Source organism: Pinus tabuliformis, chromosome 4_2 (assembly GCF_031772625.1).
Source record: "Pinus tabuliformis cultivar Carrire ecotype Pingquan chromosome 4_2, CPIR1, whole genome shotgun sequence".
Classification (NCBI taxonomy): domain Eukaryota; kingdom Viridiplantae; phylum Streptophyta; class Pinopsida; order Pinales; family Pinaceae; genus Pinus; species Pinus tabuliformis.
Window position 1 is genome coordinate 530,003,030 of NC_142304.1, and position 26,394 is coordinate 530,029,423.

The window sequence follows — 26,394 nt, forward strand, 5'->3', positions numbered from 1 at the left end:
GGTGCCCTCCAGTAGTACTGTCGAGAGTGATGCAACGTCAACCTCAGGTGCCATGGGATTCCCCTCCGCAGCCACCTGTGTAGTTCCCTAGGAGCAGCAACTATGGATACCAACTCGTCGCAGAAGCCAGGCGGAACAATCGTGAGGTAAGTTCGGACAAGTAGGAGAGGGGGTATCTCTCTTCCCTGTCTTCACAGACCCTCGTGCTTAACTCCCAGATCCGGAGCTTTCCTGGTCTTCCTAACGCTATTTGATTTTCTCTCATTATTCAGACTCCTACATTTGACGTTTGTATGGCCTTGGAGAGTTAACTCTCCACTCGCCTAATCCAAGGCCCTAAAATCCTAATCTTGTTGGTGTAACTGACTAAAGCAAAAAGTTCTAGTAAATTTTAGTTAGAGCTTGATTTTATTAGGCTGTTCTTTAAGTCACAAGGCAACGGAAGTGAAACTAGTGGTGTTTTTTGACGCAAAAGAAATTAATAAAAACTTAACTACATGCACATGCACTTTTTCGTTTTTCGATGAAAAGTAATCTCTATAGGGTTCAGAGGAAATTCAAATAAAAAAATTTTCTTTTTCTTTTCAAACTCCATACTCACAAAAGTTAACAAAACTATCGATGCCTAAAAAGATATGCAAATCTATCCTAATGCAACAAATATATGTTGATGCAACAAAAAAATGAATGTTGCTTGCTTATCAATCTCTATCTTGCCACTTAAAATGCCTAGATGGAATATGAGATGTTACCATCCATTTCGTCTAAACACTAAAAACAAGCACTAAGACAAACATAAAGCACTTTCACTGCTCTAAAAGGAAACCAAATGAAAAGCAAGTTCAAGAAAGCAAAACTAGGACTTTCAAAAGATTTCCTTCAAAGCAACAAACAAAAGAAAGTATTTTCAAAAAATCCTCTCAACAACACTGAAACTTGTGATTGAAGAATAGGCAATTAAACACTTTTGCGAATCAACACCACTCAATGGATGAAAACCCAACAAAAATAAATGTGCTTGAAATCGCTCTTAACAATCAAAAGCAGCAATGAAAGCCTTGGCAATGAAAACCAAAAAGATCAAAAAGACAAATTCCAAGAAAGTGTCAAACAACAACTTTCATGAAACAAAGAAGCAGATGGTCACAAAAAGCGATTTTGTCAAGAAAACAAAAAAGTCACCAAAAGCAAGATTAACACAAAGATTTAATTCAATCTTCCTACCCTGATGAAACAAAGCAGCCAAGATTTCTAGGCAGAAATCTTGCATGCCTTAGCAAAAACGATGACGCTTGCAATCAACAAAAAACCAAACCAACACTCCTTATAATCAGAGAGAATTCAAAACGAGATGCTCGCTGTAAAACAAATAACTGATACTGGAAAATGACTGTTTCAGACTGACTCAAACCACCAGACAAACCTTCAGAGGCCAAAAAGGATTTACAAATCTTGAAAATTGGGATATATACGCGACTGTACTGTAGTACAGATTGTGTGTATACACGACTGTGTTTGAGGAAACCTGCGTATACGCGGGTTCACTCAAAGAAACAAGCGTATATACGCTTCTGTATCTAAGAAAAACAGCGTATATGAAAAGCTTGAAGAAAAATAAAAAAGACAAACTGAAGAAACTGGAAAAGCTTAAAGTTCAAGCAGAGACCAGATAGTAACAGCAAGCAGACAAGGCAGGTGAGCCCTGATTGGCTTGAAAAACAACCAAACTAGGAACAACAAGAGTGTTGTCCCCAGTGGAGTCGCCAATTCTGGTAGAGGGAAAAACTCCCCTAGGGCTTTTTGGGTGAAACCCTAGCAGACTGAAAGTTGTCTATTCAAAGAAACATGCAGTCATACAGCCATTATGCTATTATAAGCAAATTCTATGATAAGGGTACGTACCTTTAGTCCTACGTTTGAGAAGGCCTTTAGGGTCCAAACCCTTCTTGGAGTTCTCTTCTTCTCTTTTGTCCTGCAAAATAAACAATTCAAAGAACACAGCAGTACATGGACAAAAACTTATAAAGTAACCATCTTCATGTTACAAAGAAAGGTAGTTAGTTATGAAATCCAAACAACCATTTACACATGAATTCTAAACATGACTATCATTAACATAAAGAAGATTCATTTCGGGACCCAAGACATGTGTTTCTTTTATTATAGACAAATAAAGTACATAAAAAGGAATATGTTCACCTGAATCACCTTCAGCAGGCTCCAAGCAGAGCTTCCTTCCGGATCCATTCTAGCCTCAAGCCTCTAACAAAACTCCTTCCATGCCTCTCTCCATGATGTCATAAATGGTGGATGAACATCAACACACAAGGAAACAAAGGTTTCCTGTACAAAATGGGGGAAGTGCAGAAGGCACAAGGGACTTCAGACCTGGTCAAGGGAAAAATCTCAACATAATAACCTTTCTCTCTATTCTCTCCTCCTTTAGGCCTTCCCTTTGAGGTCTTTTTATACCATCTCCAAAGTAGTTTTTTAGTTAGGAGTTGGTTGGGAACAGTTGGGCCATGGGAACTAATAGGTGATCAGCAGGTAAAACCCGCGATCTCCGCCTGAAAAGAAGGAATTTTATATTTTTTTAAGTGTTTTAATACATACACGTGGGTTGGATATACACAGACCCACGTATACACGCTTTTAACTCAGGGCAATGTTGCGTATAAGGAATAAAACACTGTTTTTTAAATTTTAGGACCATGTCTGGAAGGAGGGGTTGCCCTAGGCCATGAGTACAACATCACAAACCATAAGAGTGAGATTTGGAGCTATAATAGATGCCCCCTAATATATGAGGTCAGAAGGGGTACATGATGGCCGAAATATATTATGCGAGTACATGGAAAGGAAGTCTGTCAAAAACCGAGGAGGACTTCACCAGAATTCAACTTGCCAAGCCACCAAAGGAGATAAGAAAGAAACACTGTCTGAGGCGGGCATATCCATGCTCAGAAAGAAAACAAATTTTCAAAATATGATATGATCTTACTATTCCACATGAATATTCCATAAGTATGGTTGGCCTAATAATACATCACAAAATTCAAGAGGAGCAACATCACATAGTACCTGATTCGTGAAGTGCTTGATGTTGTAGGGAAGGTGGCATTGTTACCTGATGTGGAGATCTTGTCCTTAGTTAATCCACCCAATGGTGTATGGTTGCTGGTGTAGTGTGGTTAGCAAGCCCAAGTGTTTCATGACCTCTATTGAAATGAGGTTCTTTTGGCTCCTGTTGTCGATAATTAAATAGAACAACGAACCCTTCACCCACATCTGTGAGTGGAATATATGCTCCCACACCTCTGGATCTTTAGGCTGAAGCTTCTGGATCTTGGTGGTGGTAATGGGGGCATTGGGATCCACATCAATAGTCTATTATTCTTTATCAGTCCCATTGTCATATTTTGACTCAGAGTCAACACATGCATATGAATTTGAAGCCTTCATCTTGGCCACTATTGATTGCTTGGCTCGACACTCACTTGTGTTGTGAGTGGGGCACTTATGGAACTCACACCACTTTCCTATGTCAATCTTTGTATTTGTGGTGTTTTTATTTTCCTATAGCTACAATGGGTCATCATCAGTCACCCTTCCCTGGATTTTTCCTTTGTTTTTCACTTTAAGGGAACCTTTCCCTTGCTTCAGATTCACAAATCCAAAGTCTTTCTTCTTTTGTTTAAATTTATACTTGATCTTGACATCATATCAAAAAGGCAACACCAAGCAAGGAGATGTCCAGGAACTCCATCTCATCCTAGATGCATTTGTGTAGTTAGCCCTGATACTTGAGTACTAGATGCTACTCAAAATACTTGATACCCAACGTCGAGTGAAGGGTATAAATTTTTTTTTGTGAACTTTGACACATCTTGGTCCCTTCCTTACAACAGTGTGGTCCACTTTATGTACTTATCATTATAGATCCTGACAGGGTAATGTTATTCCTAAATGATGTCTCAGAAAGAATTGCAAGTGGGTACAAATGAAAGCAACGAAAGCTCTCTCTGATCCCTCTATTCACAATAGGTTTCCCACCAGTCCTTGAACTGGGGAGAAAATTTCAGGAGTGAAAAGGTAATCTTCTCCCGATTGGAGAAATCATGAACCAAAATATATTTTTCCAACAAATTTAACCATTTGTCTACAACATCTACATCTATCTGCCCTTCAAATATGGGAATGTCAAAGTTGACTTATACCTTAAAGGGAGTGGTGCCTCCAGGGTGGCTACTAGATGAAGATATGTTGCTTATGGGTATCTGCCGAAGGATCTGGGCAAAGTTATCCATCATCTCATTCCTTTGTCACTTAAGGGCTTCTTCGAGCAATATTTTGAATAGATATATGACTCTATCATACTTCTTTTCTTTAGCCATTGGAGGTAATTGGAGCCGATGAGTCTAGTATTGTAAAGGTTCAACTAGTTCAATCCCCAACTCCTTATACCCGGACCTCATTGGGGACATTCACAAAAAAATAGAGAAAGAGTAAACTGTTATGATACCACTGATCTAGATTTATGCAAGAACAAAATGAAATACAAATATAAATAGAAACACAAATATACAGTGAAAATTTAACTTCAATTCATTATTAAAACACAATGAAAATTATTTACAAGAAGAATGGAAATAAACTAGCTCAAGCGATGGTAGCTTATCTCTCAGAAGAGATGTGGTGGCTACATGCCTTCTGAACTATGTTCCAATGAGGATTGGAGGCCTTATTATCATTAATAAACAATGGGAAATGCTAACATCCTAAAACATAACCCTAGGAGATGAAGCGCCAAAATCTTGTGGGCACCATTGGGGTTAGTTCGAACGTAAATTTTTTGGGGTCGTAACTTTGGCATACAATCTCCCTTTCGCATCATTTCAAAGATGTCCAAGGGAAGAGAAAAATAAATTTTCTTAACCAATCTTGAACTTTTTTTTTCTCTTTATTTTCCCAATAAATGTCTTTTATGCCCTCAAAATGGCTCCAAAAGTTTAGGACCCAAAAAACTGCCAAAAATAGTTAGTTGTGCTACAATTAAGGAAAGTGAAAGAAACAATGGTGTGGTTCCAAGTGGAATAGGTGGGTGCCGAGAAATATATGCCTAGATCAATCATCCCCCTTTATAAAGCAATGGTCCTCATTGCGTTGAGTGCCTCCATGAGATGGGCAAACTTTTGTTGAACTTGGTCCCTGGTGAGTCACTTGCCTTGTTGCAGGAGTTGGCTAGATTTGATAATCCAATATAGTTGGATTTCTGTTGGCATGTGGTATTTTATGTGTGTCCATAATCTGATAAGTTGTGGCTTCACTACAAGATAAAACGACATTGGTGAGGGGAAAAAAATGTCACCACAAGCTCATTAGTGATGGTCAAAAGAGCCTTCATCACAAAAAACTGAACGTCACCAAAGTTGGCATCACCAAAAGTATAGGTGTTGTAGTGACATTCAAAGTATATCACCAATAATGATTTATAATGATGGATAGCAACCATCATCATTTCGTATGAGCACTGGTGACAGACAATAGCTTCTGTCACCAAAAACTAAGTGTCACCAAAATTGGTGTCGCCAAAGTATAGGTGTTGTAGTGACATTCAAAGTCTGTTACCAATAATGATTTATAATGATGGACAAGGACCAACACCATTTCATATGAGAAATGGTGATGAAACAAAGCCTTCATCACTAAAAACTAAATGTCACCAAAGGTGGCGTCGCCAACAGTATATGTGTTATGGTGACATTCAAGGTCCGTCACGAATATTGATTATAATGATGGATAGCGATCGTCGCCATTTCATATGAATAACAATGATTTATTGTGATAGATTTTTCAAGGCCATCACTATTGGTGCATATATATGGTGACGTACGTTGACCATCACCAAAAGCCGCATTGCAAAATTATAGGTATTGTGGTGATATTCAAGGTCCGTCACGAATAATGACTATAATGACAGACAACGACCATGAACATTTCATATCAACAACAATGATTTATGGTTACAGACCTTTGAGGGTCATCACTATTGATGTGTATATATGGTGGCATTCATTGACCATCACCTTTTCATATTTTGGTGACGGTCGAAAAATGTCACCAAAGCTCATTGGTGATGGTCAAAAGAGCCTCCATCACCAAAAAATGATCATCGTCATTCCATATGGATGTCAAGGCACAATGTAATCAAATCACCAACCTCCTACTTGTGACGCAGGTGCTCTTCCATTGTGCCAACACCCTTTAAAGAATTATACTTTTAAAAATTAGACCTTGAAACTTCATAAATTGTAAGGTCTACAACTTTCAATAATTTAAAGTCTCAGAAATATTTTACTAAACAAGCAAAGAACCATCAAAGCTGCAGGTCCCTACCTAATGGTTATGGAAGTTATGAAAAGTGGGTGGAGGGAAAAATAATTATGTATAAGATAATCAATGTGTTTAGTTGAATACTCAATTAGAAGTGAAACTTTGGAGACAATTATAATCTATAAATGACCTATAACTAGAAAATGCACCAAATATTGCAAAGGAAATGTCATTAGTGGATAGCATATGGAAGAAGAACATTGATGAAGATAGATGCAATATGTTATAGGTTGAGTGAAAGAAAAATCTCAATTTTGTTGTTGTTTAGTGTTTAGATATTTGAATGATATCTACACTTCTGTGCAAATGTAACATGGATCTCCGGAAACCATGAACGACATATATATGTGTGTGTGTGTGTGTGTGTGTGTCCCTTTTACATAAACCAACATGCAATTTGGAATTTCACAAGTCTGCACTCAAAACATGACATCAACCAACAAATAAAAGAAATTGACTTAGACAAAAAGCAATAGCTTCACCTTCATTCTTGAGATGCCTCCGTTATTTGAATTTGACTCATGACATTCTTTATTTGAAAAGGAATCAAAATCATCACTAGTATTAAATTCATCCAACACGGACTCTGGATATCCCACGAACATCTGCGTTTTTGTTGCCATGCCTGAAAACCATGGAGTTTCATGTTGATAGTAGAATAAGATGTGTGCCTACTACTCAAGAACACATTCCTTATTAACCATTGTTACTTGATAGAAACCAAAGAGACAACACAATATCAATGTACAAAAAAATCCCTACCGAAATATAATCATAGCTTAGCAAAGAAGTCTAAAAGATGTTCTTAATTAATAAACTTTGTATCTAGGAATATTGTTTCTTTAGATTTAAAAAAATTATGTTGTACAATTCTTCTGTCTATTTATCTAGGAAATTATATCATAGCATATGTCACACAGTAGAAATCTACAATACCTAAAGTAAAAAGACAAATTTGCTCAAGAAAATAGATTTAGAAAAGAGCTTTGAAAAATATAAGTTTGTCATCATGAAAGTTGTGCAGGCTATGCAAGTAGCCATTATTTCAGAAAGGTTGATATTTTAGCCCTAACAGTTATTATGACAACCACAATGAGCTAATCAATATAGCATCTAATTACGTATTCTAGTGTGTAAGATTATAGCGACAACAAGGTAAAAATACGAAGGATTGAAAGGTAAGAATTTTTTAGTTTACATATAAATAGAAAGGTATAAAATCATGTTTAACAATAGAAAGGGATTAATAAATATGGGAGCTATTGTAGTCAAAGCAGTGAGACTTTTGTAAAGGTAATTTAATTTGCAAGGCTAAAAAAGGATGTCTACCTGTAACAACACAACACCAACTCCATCCCCAAAAAGAATGCAGGAGCTCTGGTTTGTCCAATCAACATATCTAGAAAGAGCATCTGCTCCAATAACCAAAACATTTTTAAATCCACCACCTGTCATTGTTCCAAGAATACTAACCATAAGTAAATGAATTATACAAAAAAAATTGGATTTATCAGCAATTGGAATAGACACAAATCACATATTAGGAAACATGTAGTTGTTACAAGACCCAACACAAAGCCATTACAAGAATTTGTAATGTCGAAATCCAAGGCTTTTATACAATATAGAATCATGAGTATGAATAATTAATGCAAACTTTATAGAAAAATATCTAAAATCTACTCGTAGTAAACTGTATTTGTTAAAATTATACAAATTGACACAAAAATACCAATTTAATATGGTTAAGGGCAAAAAAGGTTGTGCCCTAAAGACATAGGTTTTCAACATGCAAAAACTTAATCCTAACAATAACATGAAATCCAAAAAAAATGGAACTTTTTAGAGTTGAAAACAAAATATTTTATAGACCCTTGGTTGGATCCCATTTAAAAACTGGAACAATTATATATTTCCATAAAACCAACACATGCACAATCATTAATATCAATTACTTTTCATTTCGATATCACGAGGCAATCCACTTTGTGGTGGCTACCGCATGCAATTTTCATTCAAACCCAATAGGAATGTAGTTGCAGAAAGATGTTCATATACCAACATAATTATCGATATAGATGGAATACTTTGTGGTACCATTTTATTACATATGTGAGAAGCAAATACTACTAACAGAGAACTAGAAAATTTTTAAAAACATAATACACACATGCACACTTTTGAAGACACCAAATCATGCAAGTTATTGCAAAATGCATCCCAATGAGAAACTCTTATAGTGAATTTCTTTGATTAAGTCTATGTAAATACATTTGAAATTGGTTGCTACCTTGCATAGGTAACAAATGTAGCCTCAATCACAAGGCCCACAACATTGAAGGAAGCTCATTTGTTGAAAATTCAAAACATTAAACCTAACTATTGACTAAAGTGTGGTTTACTGACCATGGGACATGTGGGTTAGAGGACCATCAAATTCTACTGAATGATTAAAATAGAATCTGCTTAACTATGATATTTCATATGTTGTGTCGGTTATTCTAGTTAGTCATGTGAAAAATATGCTCACTTTCTCATCTTGGTTATGGTCCACTTCTAGTTTTCCTGTGTTCTAACCTCCATCTAGTATCAATTGTTTCAACCATTTGTAATTTTTTGTCTTTATGCAATATGCAAAGAGGTTTTCAATACCTTTGTAGATCAAATAGGCCATGTCTGTATCACCATATATAAAATTCTCTAAACTTTATAGAATTTTATATATGGTGATATAAACATGCCCTATTTGATCTGCAAAGGTATTGAAAACCTCTTTGGATATGCTAGCAAGTGGCAACTCTCAGCTATGAGTGTTTCACTATCCAAGCAAAAAATCAACTTTAAAAAAGGGAACAACAAAGTCTCCTTAGGGAATGAAAAAACAATTATGAGCTTATTTTCTATATGTCTTATAGATTATTTTCTTAATGATTTTTTGATCGTATTTTGAACTATTGTGAGATTCAACTCAAACAAATTCATGAATAGGTGGCTAAATGGTAAATACATGTATTCTCCAAAAGGATAGAGGATATTGACAATGACGTTATTATAAAAAAGTCTCTTCGGTGACTAAGAAGCAAGCTAATAAAATAAGGAAAATAGGGATTCTTAGCATGTGCAAAATAAGGATGCTTTGTGCATATATTATGATAAAGCACTATAAACTAATTTCAAGGAATAACATACTAAAATATGATATAATGATCATCTTTGGATCAATTATTTTCAAATAGGAGGCACAAGTTCATTCAGAAAGCACAAGGATTTTCACAAGGAAATACAAGTTGTTTGTGAGAAGCAATATACTAAACTAGGATAACAATCATATGCTTTAAATCAAAAATTTGCACAACATGTACAGATTCCTTTGCATGCAGTAAAAGAATTTTGATAAGAGAAATTATATAAAAGACCTACCCTATATAAGAAAAATTATATACAAGAACATCCTTGAAGTTTTCTAGGAATGTCTCAGGTATGGCCAGCAAGTCCCTTCATCCCCAATGAAATCCATCGCACAAAGGGACATTTCCTTACTACCCAAAAAACCAGAACAATGGGTATGATATTTTCTTTTTCTTTTTTTTTGGTGGCGGGGGCAGGGGGAACACAAGAATAACAAAGGATAATGTAAACCATTTTATCATCAACTTGTATTTAACATCTTTAGATCCATGTTCAACTCAGTGTTGCTGAAATTTGAAAATGGACAATCCAAACTAGAAGCAACTAGTTTTAGTACTTCTTTGAGCATTTCCAGTCAGAACCCGCCCATGAAACTAGAATTGATCAATTTTTCCCAAAACTTCCAGTTCAGGAAAAGACTGATCAAACTGGACAGTTTGACCAATTTTGTACCATTGCAGCCCCAACCCCCGAAAAAGGAAAAAATAAAACTACAAAAAAATCCTAAAACTGCCATAAACCTGATTTCCCATCTATTTAATCATCCTCGCTATATTTGCTTCATAACCTTCTCATTGATCATTTTATCAACAAATAGCATTGATTCAAAAATATTCTTTTGATGATTCATAGTGCTTCTTAGTCTGATTCAAGGAGTTTCATCCAATGATTTGAAGCACTCAAGATTTGGTTGGGGAGTTTCTTGGATCTATTACTAAACTTGATTTGGATTAAGACTTGGAGTATTGATTTGAAGATTTGATTGGGGTGATTCTTGTGTTTTTGGTAGTGTTATAAACATCATGTCAGCAAAAATATCACCATGAATCAGGAAAAGAAAATATTAGCAACATTAGGAAAATATCACAAAATATAGGTAAATTTAAAAAATACAAAATTATTCAAAGACACAAATAATTGACTTTATGCCCCTCCATCGATGAGTAGGGAAAATAATTTCATGCATCTCATGATAATATCAAGATATTTACAATATTCTCATGATATTTTCGAGAATTAAAACACTGCATAGTTTATCGTCAACAATATCATTCTGGGATAAAATTTGTGACATTGCAATAATACCAGGGCCATGCTAATCACAGTGTTTGCAACACTGGTTTCTGGAGCTACTCTTTTGCCAATTCCAGATGTTGATTCAATCTATTCCTACATTTGATTTAGATCTACTCCTAGAATTGATTCAGAGTGAAGACTTGGAACTTGTAAAAGTATTTACAAATATTCTTCAAACCCTATTTCTCTTAAGAGAGTTTGTTTAAAAAAACTAGAAATTAAATGTAAGCATTTATTTGCAAATTATTTATGTGGTAGAAAAAATTCCATGGCTCCCAAACATAAAAAGGATCCTACATGGAACCATTGCCAAATAGTTGGGGATGAAATGGTACGAAACTATTGTCCCATGGAAATTGGTGGGGCGGTGGTTATACATAGATTGAGAGTCGAAACAACACCTAGAAAATATACTAGGGAAAATTCAATATTTATCTAAAAACTCAACCAAATTATAATTTGACATGCAAGCTACTATTGAAAGCTATAAGAGGAGGCAAAGTATATGAAAGAAGAAATAGGAAGAAATGGAAGTCAACATGATAATGAAAACCATAGTTTTGAAGACTCCACTACTCATCTTGCTAGGGATACCTTTAGAATCCTAATCCATCCAAAACATGACGGTGATTATGGCACAGAGAACACAATCCTAACATACAAATATTTGACTCAATCTTTGTATCCAACAGGTAACAACACCCTTAGTTCTTAGCCCTCCGTTGATAACAAATGGAGGAAGTTGCTGGGGAATGCATGGCTAGATGGTGACATGATGCAAAGATAAATTACAATATAAGTTCAGTCGGATACAAATAGGGATCTGGACACATATTTGCCAAATTTTTAAAAAGCCAGGATCTAGATATAGTAGGAAAATGGCAAGTAAAAAAATATTTTGTAATATATATAAAGAGATACAATTAAAAAAATAAATAGTAAATAATCAAAACCATTCAGGAATGATAAGAGTAAAGCTACAAGTTTATAATCAAAACCAAAAAAGAAAATTCTAATGCATGTTACTATTATCCATCCATGTATTATAATTGATAATTTGATAATTCATAACCACCAATGACCATTGATAATTTTGAAGACCATCTCAGCATGAGAACATCGCAATTCATAACAATATTTGTGTAAGCAGCATCCACATGTCCATATCAACAGTGAAAAAATGGGTGTCTTGAAGACTATGGCAAGCCTAAATAACAATGTTAGTGAAGTGACCAACATTGTAGCCCATAAGGGTAGAATAGACATTGAGAGCAAACCTTGAACATGATGATAGGTCAAACCTTCTCAAACCTTGATATTGTGCAAAACATTAATTAAAATGATTGGCCTCCTATTTCTCACCATATCCCTTTCTATTCCTTTAAGAATAAGCTTAATCAAATCTACATTTACCTACTCCCCCATGTGCCTATTTCCAATAATTTTCAACACGCCCCAAGGAAACACTTACATTAATTCAACAAACATTTCTAGCCATTGAAATCATAATTATATAAAAAAAAACCCAACATCAAAGTGATTCCCTACAACAGAAACTGACATTAACAAGTTAATGGATAAATGCACATAGAACTTCACATTTAACTTCAATGTCACTACAGTTCGATTTTAGGTTAGGCAATTTCTTCTCTTTTAATCAATGCAACAAAGGTAATGAGTTTAAACTTTAAAGGCATACCCTTATATCAAATTATACTCAAAAACTGTCACAGCAAATCCCAAATGTTGGCTATAAACATCATCTCAAAACAAAAAACACAGCAATATGAGGAGTTTTGATATCAACAAAATTGTGAATTGTATAATTTGAAAATCCAACACCTATGAATTGAGATTAGCCTAGGCAAATGCAAATTCTCACCAACCCAAAAAATACATGATAAAAAAGAATTGTTTGCTACTCAATGAAATGCATTTAAACTCCATGTTAACTGCTATAACATCAATAAAATATGATACCATCATGAAATAGATTCTATAACTAATGAATTCCCATAAAAATGCTAATGATATAGCATAATATATCTAGTCTAAGTAACTCCAACATTATGGAAAAAATTAAATCAAACAATTTGAACCAAGAAAAGACATGGGAAAAAAATATGGAGTACAAATACATTAAAGTGTCATAGCAAAGTTAACAATAATTATTCAACTATAGATCGAATAAATATAATATGATACTTACTTAGGGAGCACCACCAAAAAGATCCTCTACCTTAACTTTTTCCATTTGAAGGGCTCTTCTAGATGACTCTACAGCTAAACCAATTAGTGTTTCATCACTTGCGAAACAAAGTGATCTTAATGAAATTTTATTCCATGTAAGTGAGGAGGTTTTGGTAGGACTTTTTTTAGTATCCACAAAAAAATATCAATTCTAGACATTCCTTCATCTATTCCTTCCTTTGAGTACAATTATTCAATCCCAATTCTTACACAGTAAGCCGTATTTCCTTCCATATGTAAGAGTTCCTAATTAAGTGTTCCTTGTAATGATGCTCCCTAATTCTTCGTTACATATAATATCTAGTACTACTCGGAGTCTCAATATGTAGGGGAAATATGTTTTCAACTTATAACTTTAAACGATCATTCCTTCAACAACTATGTAGCCTTTGTTGTTTCTAAGTCCTTTGGGATTACACATACAATACCAAGCCCTGTTGGCTAGGGATAAACTTTCTTAACAGTCTGTTAGTGCTACATCCACTCATGTTCTCAACATCAACATCAAAGTTGAGGTGCCTCATTTGATTAATCCACAAAAACTGAAATGATTTTATTTCCTAGTGACAATGTGTTTGTAACAACACTTTTCCAATAACTATAAAACCTGAATATAGAATTTTTGTAGCTACCTCATATAGAACTTGTTAGAAATTTCGAATTCCAACATCTCTATCCTCTTTCTTAATCTAACAAATAGGATTTTCTAGCAATAAATCACAAAAAATGTATATTTACATAAAATCTTTGGAGGCTTTCTAGCATTAGTTGCAAAAGTAATAAAAAACAAATAGTTTACAATAGCTCTAGTCATCATCAAATAAGTAAATGACACTTGGAGTATTACTATAGCGATCTATAGAATTAGAATTTGGTTGTGTTGTAACTAGGAGTGAAGGTGGCACTTAAAATTTTGGGGGACAAGAAGTTGCTTCTGTTATCAGAAAAATATGATTAGATGCATTATTTCCATAATCAGATGATCCTCCAACATCACCATTATTTCCAAACAAAAAACCTTCCAATTTGGCATGTTTCATGTCAGTGCTAATGGAATTTTCTACAAGACTACTGCTACTGGTTTGTTGCAAATTTGAATATGAAAGATGGGGCATGCCTAGTGTTTTTCTAAGCATGCCACCAATGGGAATGGAAATGGAGACTGTAAATTTCCCATTGCAATCTTAGTAGCGCCTTCTGTGCCTACTTCCATGACACCACTGGCACTAACCTTAGTCAAGTTTGCACACTGACCATTTTCCAAATAAAATCAATTCTGCAATAGGGAACTTAACTTGCTTTGGTGTAATGCATTACAACCCAAAATCAATGATCCAGAATTCAAGCTTCTATTTAGGAGAACTATGAAAGTGACCAATATAATCATGTCATATTATTTGAGAGGTGAGAGAGTTCATATTGGGAAACATTTAATTTGATATTATTGCTCCAATATTCCTTAGCTTCTAGTCTTGTTTCAATCACAACTCCACCTACAACAATTAACCCTTCACATGCCAAATGTTTCTACTTGATACATCAGGGATGGAAAGATTGTGGGGTGAGGAATTTCCTTGTGATGCTTGTCCAAGTTGAGTATTTTGCAACATCATGCATTAATTAAACCTTTGAGTAGGGACCTATGAACCTAGAGACAAATGAAAAGCCAAATGTTGTTCCAATGAGGATTAGTGAGGGAAGAAATTATTGTGCCTTTCTTATGTTGTAGTTAAAATTAGAAGTCATGTTAGGCATGAATAATTGAATTGTTTTTGCAAAAGGTTCTCCATAAATGGTGCACATGGAATAGATCCAAACCATGACCTAGTGCGCTAAAAGTGTGATTTCTCCCAAAGAAGTAGCCATGTATGTAATAAATGTGTAAAATTCCACCTTGGACATCAATGTTAGAAGTACTACAAAAGAAAGAAGAATAACTTGTTGTTCCTCCATAAAAGAAATGGCTCTAGCAAACGGATTGTGTTCTTTGTGATGAATGGATCTCAAAGTAAAAAGAGATCTAATAATTTGTGAAGTTTTTTGTTATAAATTCTGCTATAGACACTTTGGGAAACCATACCAATTATCATGAATAGCCATGCATAACCTCGAAGCTGCACTATTATGCTTATCATGTCATCCACGTATTTCAGATATCAAACCACTATACCACTTGTTAGCTTACCTTGAATTATGACAGTATGCTAAAGCTATTTTCGAAAACCACTTGTGGGGGTTGAGCCCAACAGTTGGCTACCAGATAATACCTATAAATTTGAACTTGGTACACATGGTGTGCTGCATATAAGCATTTATCAAATTGAACAATGAAAGGGTATAAGAATACTATGTATTGCATAGAAAATAATTCCCTTGCTAATGCGTATGGGCTCAAACTCTAGTAAATGACTATTGATGGCTCTAAGAGAATCACACAACCAAAATCATTCATAGCTTATTAGAGTCACCAGTTTATTATATGGTTCTAGTCTACTCTAACCCTTGACTAGTTTCAATACCAATTCCAACTTCTAAAACATTGTTTGTTTGTCTTGATCAATACATTTGTTGTGCAATTCCTTGAAGCCAATCAAATATTTCATAGCACATATCTGCTTAAATCTCATGGACCTTCTAAGCATTATATCTTTTTGTTAGTATTAAACTAAAATAAATGCATAGATTCGTATATAGATAGGCATTCTAAACAAACAATCTTTGAAAGGAATCCACGTTATCGTTACCTTGACTCTAGGGTGTTGTATTTTAAACATTTGGCAAGGTCTTGAAAGCTTCATTTTTGGCTGAATGATATTTTTTGTCCTTAAATTTTGATATTGGTTTATTTCTCATATTGTTTAAACATTCAAGAATAGTTGTGTGAATATATCCACACAAGAGAATGTTTTAAATCATACTCCAAATGTTATGCCATAGAAATAAAATGGAATTCATGCCATTAGGCTCCTGCTTTCCTTTCCAGAATCCATTGAAGACACAAGAATAAAAGTCAACCAGGACCTGCATCTAAATGATGTTTGATAAGAGGGATTCCACCCAATAACATGCATCACAAAATGTTGAAATCCCAAGGATGATACTCAACCAAGATTTTCATATAAATTATGTTTGATCAAACAGATTCCATAAATGAGCATGCATTAGAAAATGGTGAAGTCCCAACGTTGCTGTAAGAGTTACACCCCATCTTCAAGGTTTGCATGTATAGAATGAGAAGATCACTAATTATTCAGGTTGAGTGATCCAAAATGGCTTTTTGGTAAAGTCAAAGTGGCTAGGTAGATTGAAGCCTCTTTGAACTAAGGTTTAATGCTATTGCACTAAAATCATGATACCACAGGCTTGACTCATAAATATCTAGCAAAGAAGAGATGTGGAAGGGTAGTCAACACTATCATCAATGGCACACTTCACCTTCTACATCTCCCCAGAATCACAGTTACCTGGTTTGTGTTAATGTTTGAACATCAAATTAAAAAAGATCACCCGATATGAAAATTCAAAAAAATTCACAATCAAATTTAAATATATCTATATAAAAAACTTGCATATAATTTTTTCAATATAACATATATCAAATAATAAATATACTAAATTTAAAATTTATAAAACATGATACATATAATTTAATAATTGAAAATAAAATATTGAAAAGCTTTATTTATTATAGATTCATATGTTTAGGCCAAATAATTTACAGATATAAATTCACTAAAGATAAGCATTCAAGAATATTTTGTTGAAAGAACTAGAACCAAATGCAAAAAGGTGAGTCTCAATGTATAGCACAAGGTTTCAATAAGTATCATAAATATAATGCATTGCATAATATTGGAAAACTGGAGGAGTAGGTTAATGGACAAAAGGTAGCTACCAACAACAAGCATATAGAAAAGGACTTGTCTCACATCATCCCCAATGTAGAGTTTTCAAGAAACAAGAAGAAAAACCCCTCTTTGACCATAGATATATAATATCATGCCAAGGGAATGATAACCTGTCACATGGAGTCAACCTCAAAGAAGAACCCCCTATTGAATGGTATCAAAGGAAAGCTACAACAATTCAATGATGAATACTACTTGTTGAAAGCCCTCCAAGGTTCAGAGCTTGCTCCAAAAGCTAGGGATGAGAGATAAAGGGAAGACCACAAGGCTGTAGAAGACATCCACCATCCCATTTCCTTGAAGTGAATGAATAACATGAAGAATCTTAGGTCTCCCTCTCTATGAGGGTATAGTTTATATATTTTATTACTAATGTTCTAATAACATAGGATTTAGTGGCTAGTAGCCAAGCTATATATAACACTCACATGTCTTTCTTCTATTATATGTAGTGGACAACAACCCAAATATACTTAGTATTATTTTCTTTTGAGTATATTACGAGACAATGGACAAGGGCCCAACACTATTGTTCTAAAACTTGGTCCGACTTGGCTCGATGGGCCAGTTTGGTACCAAATAAGACCTACTCAGCCAAGTAGATGCATGATGACCCCATACAGAATCCAAGAAAAAAAATCACTATTTAATTAAAAAGCCTCAAAAAAACAAAGCATTAAACTAATCAAATTTCTATAAAGATATATCCAACTCCTCTATTTGTCTCACACCTTTCTCACAGAGCATTTGTGAGCATTTCAAGTTTTAGAACAAAGCTTAAATCTTGAAGAGAAATGTGACGCTTGAGCTTGGTGCTAGTTTGGCATTTGTTTGAGGTTGTTTGCAATGGATTTAGGTAGCTTAATCAAGAGGCTATAATGTATCTTGAAGCTTGGAGGAGTTGTGGACCAAATTCTTGTTCCCATTGCCCATTATTTTCATTTCCAGGCATGTTTTCCTTCTATTTAAATTGCAAATGTATATGCTCTGAAATATTTCCCTGTTTTTAATCTTCTTCTCTTCAAAATTCAAATATGTGCCTCTTTAAATTACAAATGCAAATCATCTAAAATTTGTCCCTGTTTTGAATTTGACTCAGAGTTTTTAATTTGCACATGTCTAGAATTATGTTACTTGGATTTTAGAAATTGAATGTTCTCTTTCAAATTGTAGATTGGAATTTTACCATGGTTTACACCCTTAGAGTCAAAGATCCTACATGGATCCAAGATAATTTGGATGATGTGAAAATTTATTGCAAATACTGCAAGAAATGCATTAACAAGGGCAAGGGGGAGTGGGAATTCATAGATTTAACGAACACTTGGATAGTATAAGAGGCCAAGTTTCCCATGCATGGCCCCATTAGAGGAGATTGGACATATTAGATTTGAATTGCAAAACCAGCTTGCAAAATTTGAAGAAGACAAGGCTAGGCCAAAAGGAGATGGTTGTAGCATGTTTTTCAGACTCTAAAGCTTATGGAGGCCATTTAGAGTCTCATTGTTGCTGATATATATTGGACTCAGTGCCAATTTTTTTTTATATATTCAGCCTTACATGGTATATGTATGTGCCATGAGTAGAGTTTTGCATATTCTGTTTCAATGGTTTGGAGTCATATATATTTTTTGGTAAATTGAATCATTGAAATAATATTAGTCTGATTATAGTTTTTCAAACATTGACCAACACATGGACAAACTTTCAAAACTTCATATATGACATTATTCAAGCCAATTGACTTGATACAGTATATAGTAGTTTCAATGTGAGGGTTTCTCAACTCAATTTTCAGATAACATTTAAACATTTTGACAATTATTATATATGAACAAATGACTTACCATTTTCCTATTAAGAAATAGGAAGAAACCAATGCACCATAATTAGGAAACTTCTCAAGAGGATGACACACTCAAAACAAATATTTATGTCCTCCTAGTTTCTCTTGTTCCCCCTACATTGTTTGGGTAAACCATTCAAACCTCCTAACTGAACTAGAAGGAAAAATGTTATTTGCACCTCCATTGTACTGGTATCTAACTGATTTCAATTTGATTTCATTTCAATTTGTGCAACAACCTTTGAGGAAGCAAGCTTCTCTTCCTCCCCAACCTTTGTTGTGTGACAATAAGGCTTGAATGACCATGCATCCTCATCAAAATTGACATCTTAGCTGAAAACTATATACCATTTAGACAAAATGTGGACTTTGTAAGCCTTATATGTCTCATTGTATCCCACCAAAGTACCATTCAAACTAGAGGGTTCCAACTTGGTTATTCTCCAGAATGATATGAATGTATACAAGACAACCAAAAACACCAAAATGTGATACTTTTGGTTTCTCACCAACGAAATACGTTTCTGGTGTCTTATCCTCTAATATCTAGTGAGGTCACATATTCGAAATGTAGAATTTTGTACAACATGCTTATGCCCAAAGACAAATGGGCATATCTATGTCATGGATCATTGCCGTGGAAGTCTCTATGATGGGACTATTCTTCCTCTCTACAGCCACATTTTGATATGTTTGGTAAGGCACTGTCAACTGGATCTTGATCTCTATTTCCCTGCAAAAAGTGTCAAACTCTTTGGAGGTATATACTCCTCCATTATCTGATCTCAACACTTTAATATTCTCACTTGTTTGATTTTTCTACAAAATATTTAAACTCTCAAAACTTCCCAATGACCTCATCCCTGGTGTTCATGAAATAAAAATAGAGCTTCTAAGAGAAATAAATGAATCATCAATTAATATTACCTAATAATGAGATTGAAGTAATGGTTTCACATACATCTGAAATTTGTCCTCCTTTTCAATTTGACTCAGACTTTCTAATTTGCAAAAGTCTAGAGACATGCAAATTGGATTTTAGAAATCTAATGTTGCAACCTTTGACAGGATGCCAAGGCCCATGCTCCTTCAAAATTAACTGCAACTGACATATACAAGAAACAAAATTGGAGGGGCCTTCCAATTAGTCTTCATATTTGAGATTAAAGGTGGTTACTTTGTCACTCCTACAACACGGAGCTAAAAAAACAAAGCAACAACCTTTAGTAAACTATCATAGGTCCAAAATGGATCTTGGACATCCCGTGCTTAAAAAAATCTAACAAAACTTCCCTATCCTAGGTATTAGCCCAACTATCAATATACATGGAATCCTAGAAGATTTCAGAACCTTCTCCCATACCAAGTTAAATTTGCATACCATGGTAAGCAGAGCTACAACACATTGATCAAGAAATACATATGATTCGTGAACATCAAATACAACTCTCAAACTCTCAAATTTAAACACTCAAAGTCTCAAACTCGCAAATATGATCACATTAAATAAGAAAAAAACTAAATACACAATGAAATTCCCAAAACTAGAATACCTCACTCTACTCGCATGCCCTGCTTTTATAACTGCAGTAAAGGGTCATGAGTTACGGTCAAGTTTGGACTAAATTTTTACTACTTCCCAACTTGCATGAAAACCATGTTAGAGAAATAAGTGCACCCCAAATGCATGCACCCTCTTACTCTAGACTGATATGTTGGGCTACCATGCCAAGAAAATTGTGTAAAAAACACTTTCCAAATACATCTAATATGTTTTTAACTTCTTATAAAATATGTTTTTTTCCAGTTTAAGAAAAGAAACCTATTCTAGAAAATCCATAAATGAAATAAAACTTTCTCAGAGTAGATCAACTATTTAAATATTTTCAAATATATACATTAAGAAAACATGCCTCACTTGGAGGTTTTTCTAGTGCACCCTCCACCATCTTGGATCTAGAGTTACAAAAGATGTGTTGCTAAAGGTAGGTTGTGAAGACACTTTTAGAGCAACCAGGTAGATATTATAACAACTTGAACGAGATTTGTCACTTTTCTTTTCTTCTTCGTTCCTCTATTCACTATAGCTTATGTTTCATACCCTTCAGAATCCCAATTTCAATAATTAAGTGAAACGAATCCTAAGAAAATTGATGTTGGACTTGAAGTTTAGGGTATTTTTATGTGGTTCACAGTCCTCGGAGAATGGTAACTGTTACATCTAAGGAATATTTGTACCATGTAGATCCTCCCAAAGGAGTCACCTCTTATCGGATGGACAAAAAGTTGCTACCACCAACAAGAATATAGAAAAGGACTTGGCTCACATCATCCCCAATGCATATTTTTCAAGAAATGAGAAGAACAACTCCTCTTTGACCATATATCTTTAATAGCATGCCAAACAAAAGATAGCCTATCACATGGATTTAGACTCAAAGAATAACCCCCTATTGAATTGTATCAAGGGAAAGCTGAAACAATTCAATGATGAATACTACTTGTTGAAATCCCTCCAAGGTTCAGAGCTTGCTCCAAAATCTAGGGATGAGAGGCAAATGGAAAACCACAAGGCTGGAGAAGACCCCTACCATCCCATTTCCTTGAAGTGAATAAATAACATGAAGAATCTTAGGTCCCCCTCTCTATGAGGGTTTAGTTTATATATTTTATTTCTATTGTTCTAATAGCATAGGATTTAGTGGCAAGGAGCCAAACTATATTCAACACCAGCATGTCTTGCTTCTATTATATTTAGTGGGCAATGACCTAACTATATAGTATTATTTTCTTTTTACTAGACAAGGGCCTAACACTAGTGCTCTAAAACTTGGTCTGACTTGGCTCGATGGGACGATTTGATTCCAAATAAGCCCAACTTAGCCAAGAAGATGCATCATGACCCCATACAGAATCCAAGAAAAATTCAATATTAAATTAAAAGACCCAAAAAAGCAAAGCATTAAATTGAGCAAATTGCTATAAAGAGATCTCCCATCCCTCTATTTGTCTCACACCTTTCTCACATAGCGTTTGTGAGCATTTGGAGTTTTGGAGAAAAGCTGAAATCTTGAAGAGGAATGTGAAGACAATCCACTTCTCTCAAGAAATTGCATTTCCATGGAATGTGACTTTGTAAGTCACACAACTGAAGAACCACTTGAATTGTAACTGTTGGAAGGTGTAGTTGCAAATATTTTCAAGATATAATCATTACTTTGTTGTTCATTTGTCGTTATGCATCCCAAAGGCTTTTCCAAAATCTTCATGAATGGAATATTTCCTTTAATGTTGTCATCCAAGGAAGACTTTTTATTGTTATCTACAACACCTACACCAGCTAAACTTGTATCTTCAGAATCAGAGACAAGTGAAGTTCCTCCCATAGAACCAGTGTTCTGGGCATCTATAGTCATCTAAAGTTTGTATTGCAACATATGGTCAAGTATGAGCAATAACGCAGTCACCCACTTTAGAGTTGAAACTCTTTCCCCTGTCAGGTTATTTGGCATAAAAAATTTCAATAAAATCAATGTATACCAACAAGTCCATTCTTGGCTCGTATATCTCCAGTATTGTTGTCTTCACTCAAAAATAATGCCAAAATATGAGAAAAGGTTGATAATGGACTAGTGCGTTTTTCATATCCATCCACCTTACAAAGCTTTAGTTGTTGAATAAGAAGGGAAACAACTCTCAAAAGGTATTGGCCTTTGTTTAAGTTGCAAAATTTCAATCAAATTAGTCACAGAAAAAGAAATCTCATCTATACTTTGCAAAAGATTCATACATGTCGTTAAGATATCCTCAATGGGAGGATTTTCTAGGGCCTTCTCTTCATAAGAAACATCTCTTCCTTTTTCATTGGCATTGTCTTTGGGAACCTCAGAATTACCCAGTGACACGGCAGGAGCTTGGGAAAGTTCATCACCTTCTTGCATTGGCTCCTCAGGATGACTAAAGAGCCACTCCATAGCCAATTCAACACTATTTGTTTCAACACGCCTCAATGCTTCCTCTACCCTGGACCTTGGAAATCCTATTTCAACCATCACAGAAATGGAAAACTCATCAGGTGGATGACGTCTAAACCATTGACCTATGCTTCTAGTAATAACATTTCTACTTCCTTTAACATCACCTATGGCAGTGTATACATTGGTAATAATGGAAAAAACAAATGTAATCAAAGATGGACTACAACGAAAAAACATTGGATTGCTTCAGATAGGCAGAACAACATTGAGAACTTGAGCTTGTAGAGTGTGTACAAAAACCTTTATATCCCTTGGAACAGTGACATAGCCTTCAACAAATGGTTGCAGCAACTATGATGCAAAGGGCACAATTAACAACGAAGAAGAATTCACAAGGTACTCCAAAAGCCTGCAAGAGCTTTGTAATGCCTCTAACAACCAAGGTGCATTCTCTAGCTTGTCATTTTCTGTTTCCATTCATTGTTGTGACATAAAACATACTGTCCATAGAGAATGACTTGTTGCCTCAAAAGTAGTCAAAAGACTTTTAATTGTACCATGAGCATAGAAAGAATTCACCACTGTTGTATTGCACATTCACTTATGGTTTCACATATAATTTTTGTCATGTCATCCAAAACTTTCCTAGGGTAGTGACACTCTGAAGAAAGTGATGACTCAAACTCAAATGAGCTACAGTTCTCATCCACATCAAGATTGTCATGAATTTTTTTTACAAGAGTAACCACCACACTTTAATCTTAAATAATGCTATGGTGCTATCCAAGTCTCCTAAATCCTTAAAGCAACAAGAATATGTCCATGACCTCTATGCTAAGAAAAAGGGTCAGTGGTAGTCCCTTTATGCCATATGTGGAGAGCAATGGGATGAAGTGGTTTCATGATATCTCATGTTTATGGCCTTTGTTTCAATAATCTGTCATTGTCCATGCTAGTGACACCCTGTATCTAGTATCTGTCATGATATGCTAGGTCGCAACAGGAATATGTATATGTTTACAAATACACTAGTACATTCCCACTTGCCACTTGTCACCTAGTATTATGCTCACCTATTCCTCCTTGCTTGCAAGGAATTGTTCCCTAAATTAGAAAATGACAACCATTATGTCTTCCCTCACAACGAAACCACATGTTTTCCATTGAAATGGGTGCCTGTAATATTTCTTTGGGTGATGAATGGGTAATAACACTAGGACCTATGACCATGGATTTCTTGGAATTATACATGAGTTTTCAAGAGAATGGAAATTCCTACATGCTCAAAGGTTTCAAAGCAACCACTATAGAAATAATCAACTACCATTTTATGGAAAAGCTTCTGAAAAAGGGTCATTGGTTTGAAAATGGGGGATATTTGAGACATGAGGGAAGACATATAAGTTTTCTTTTTACTAATTGACTAGGCAAAAAGTTCAACTATTATCTATACATCCTCATGGATGACATGCTAGGAGTGTTTTTCATGGCACCATTGGATCCATCAAAGGGGTTAGCTAAATTTTAGCACAATATAATGAGTGTAACAAAATAAATTTGTTGAGAGATGCCACAAGTAATGGTATGAGTTGGTCCACAAAAAATGAAAAATTAGTTACTGTAAAGTGACACCAAAATAATCAATGTTGCACAACGATTTTTTTGAGCTAGGTCTCCTGTAATAGTATTGGCAGGACCTAGACATATTTTTTTAAATTTGAGGGGAGTATTGTTGTAGTGACAAAATTCCAAAACTATTGATACTTCAAAATGTGTAGGAACTTTGTTACTTGTGTTGTAAAAGCTATGGTTTAGAGGAAGAGGCTAGGATTTGTAGGGTCCTAAGGATAGAGGAGTGTCAAGTTCTATATATCTTAATATATCTATGGTTTTCATCAAAAGTAATCAACCAAATCTTTCATTACACCAACTAATGGCGATAGATTATACCCTTAGTCATACTACCCAATTCCCTAGTATGTGAGAGTTATCTCCCAAGTGTTATTCTCCATGTACTCATGGCAATAAGATGACTAATAGGGTTAAGTAAGGTTGGTTTCAAGTGTACCGAGGGGGATTTTGATATACCTGAAGGAACATGGAAGATAATTCCATATGTAGGTTTTATTTGATACAGTGCTACACAAAGGGGTGCCAACAAATGTCACAAAGGTGTTCAACATGGCGGTGGTTCTATTATTTTCTACATGTATTCTTCCCCAATTACAGGCTTGCCCATTGAATGATAGATATTTGTGTTATTTAAATATGTTGAAACACATCTCTAACCTAAATAACATTTTTCTAAAATTGGAACATGTGTTGGCATGAGAAAGTGCTCTGGAACCACTTATATTTGTGGTGTTTCTTGTTAGTTGAAATATAATATTTAGAGCAAAAAGGGAATAATATAAATTCAAGAAGAAATTAAATAAGATACATGGAATGCACTGTGGAAAGAAAATAATAGAACTAAAATTGGAAAATAACACTTTAAGCAATCCTTTATTGATATTCCAAACTAAATGCAATGCTGACTTGCTTGTTTTAAGGGGAAATATTGAACATGAGGAGCTCCAAATACTACAATATTCACTTGATAACCAATTACATAGCTTCTACTACTGTATATATAGCTTCTAAGCTATAACCACATAATGGACTTCCATTAATGAGGCCTCAATCACTAACTAATGGACCTTCTTTAATAAGTTCACTTACATTTATTGATTTCACAATATACTACTATATCGAGCCTTATTTAATAAAGATGGTTGTCAATACATTAACAATCTATTCCACTAACTATGGAAATTAAGGTGGTTGTGGAACCCTAACAACAATGCAATGTTGTCACACTCAAACTTGACGAAGGCCCAACTAGCCTAGGACTCAAAAAAACTCAATGACTTGACATGACTCAGCAGGGAAAATTTTAAGAACCCCCCCTAAATTTATATGTATAATAAATGGGTGAATCTCCATGGTATATAGGAAAAATGGAAGGTGATTTTATCAATAATATAATATGTATATATAATTTTTTGGCGAATCTCTCACCAGGCATGGCGAACATTTTACTCAATTATAAAATCTTGTAAGATCTTGGTGAGTCTTTCACTAAATAATAAAACTTTGTAAGGTCCTAGTGAATCTTATCATTGTGAACTCTTAGAGAATTTTTTAAAAAATTATAAAACCATATATGACAAGAGCCACATGGTGGCAATATCACTGATTTTTTCACATTTCCACGAAATGGAACTTGTTTATAAAATTATAAAAAAACCAACCAAGTCCCTTATAATATGTAGGTAAGCTTATAACAGAGTCTGATACATCTACTATGCTTGTCTTCATTCAAGTGTCATAGCTGCTATACTTAACACTGTGAATCACAACTCTCTCAGAACTCAACTCTATAGTGTAATTAAAACCTTTGGAAATTGAATCTGACAACTCTATAAAAAAGATTAGTGAATAGAAGCTTTTGTGAATGAGCCCACTAATTATCACTGCTAAACAATCAATCTAG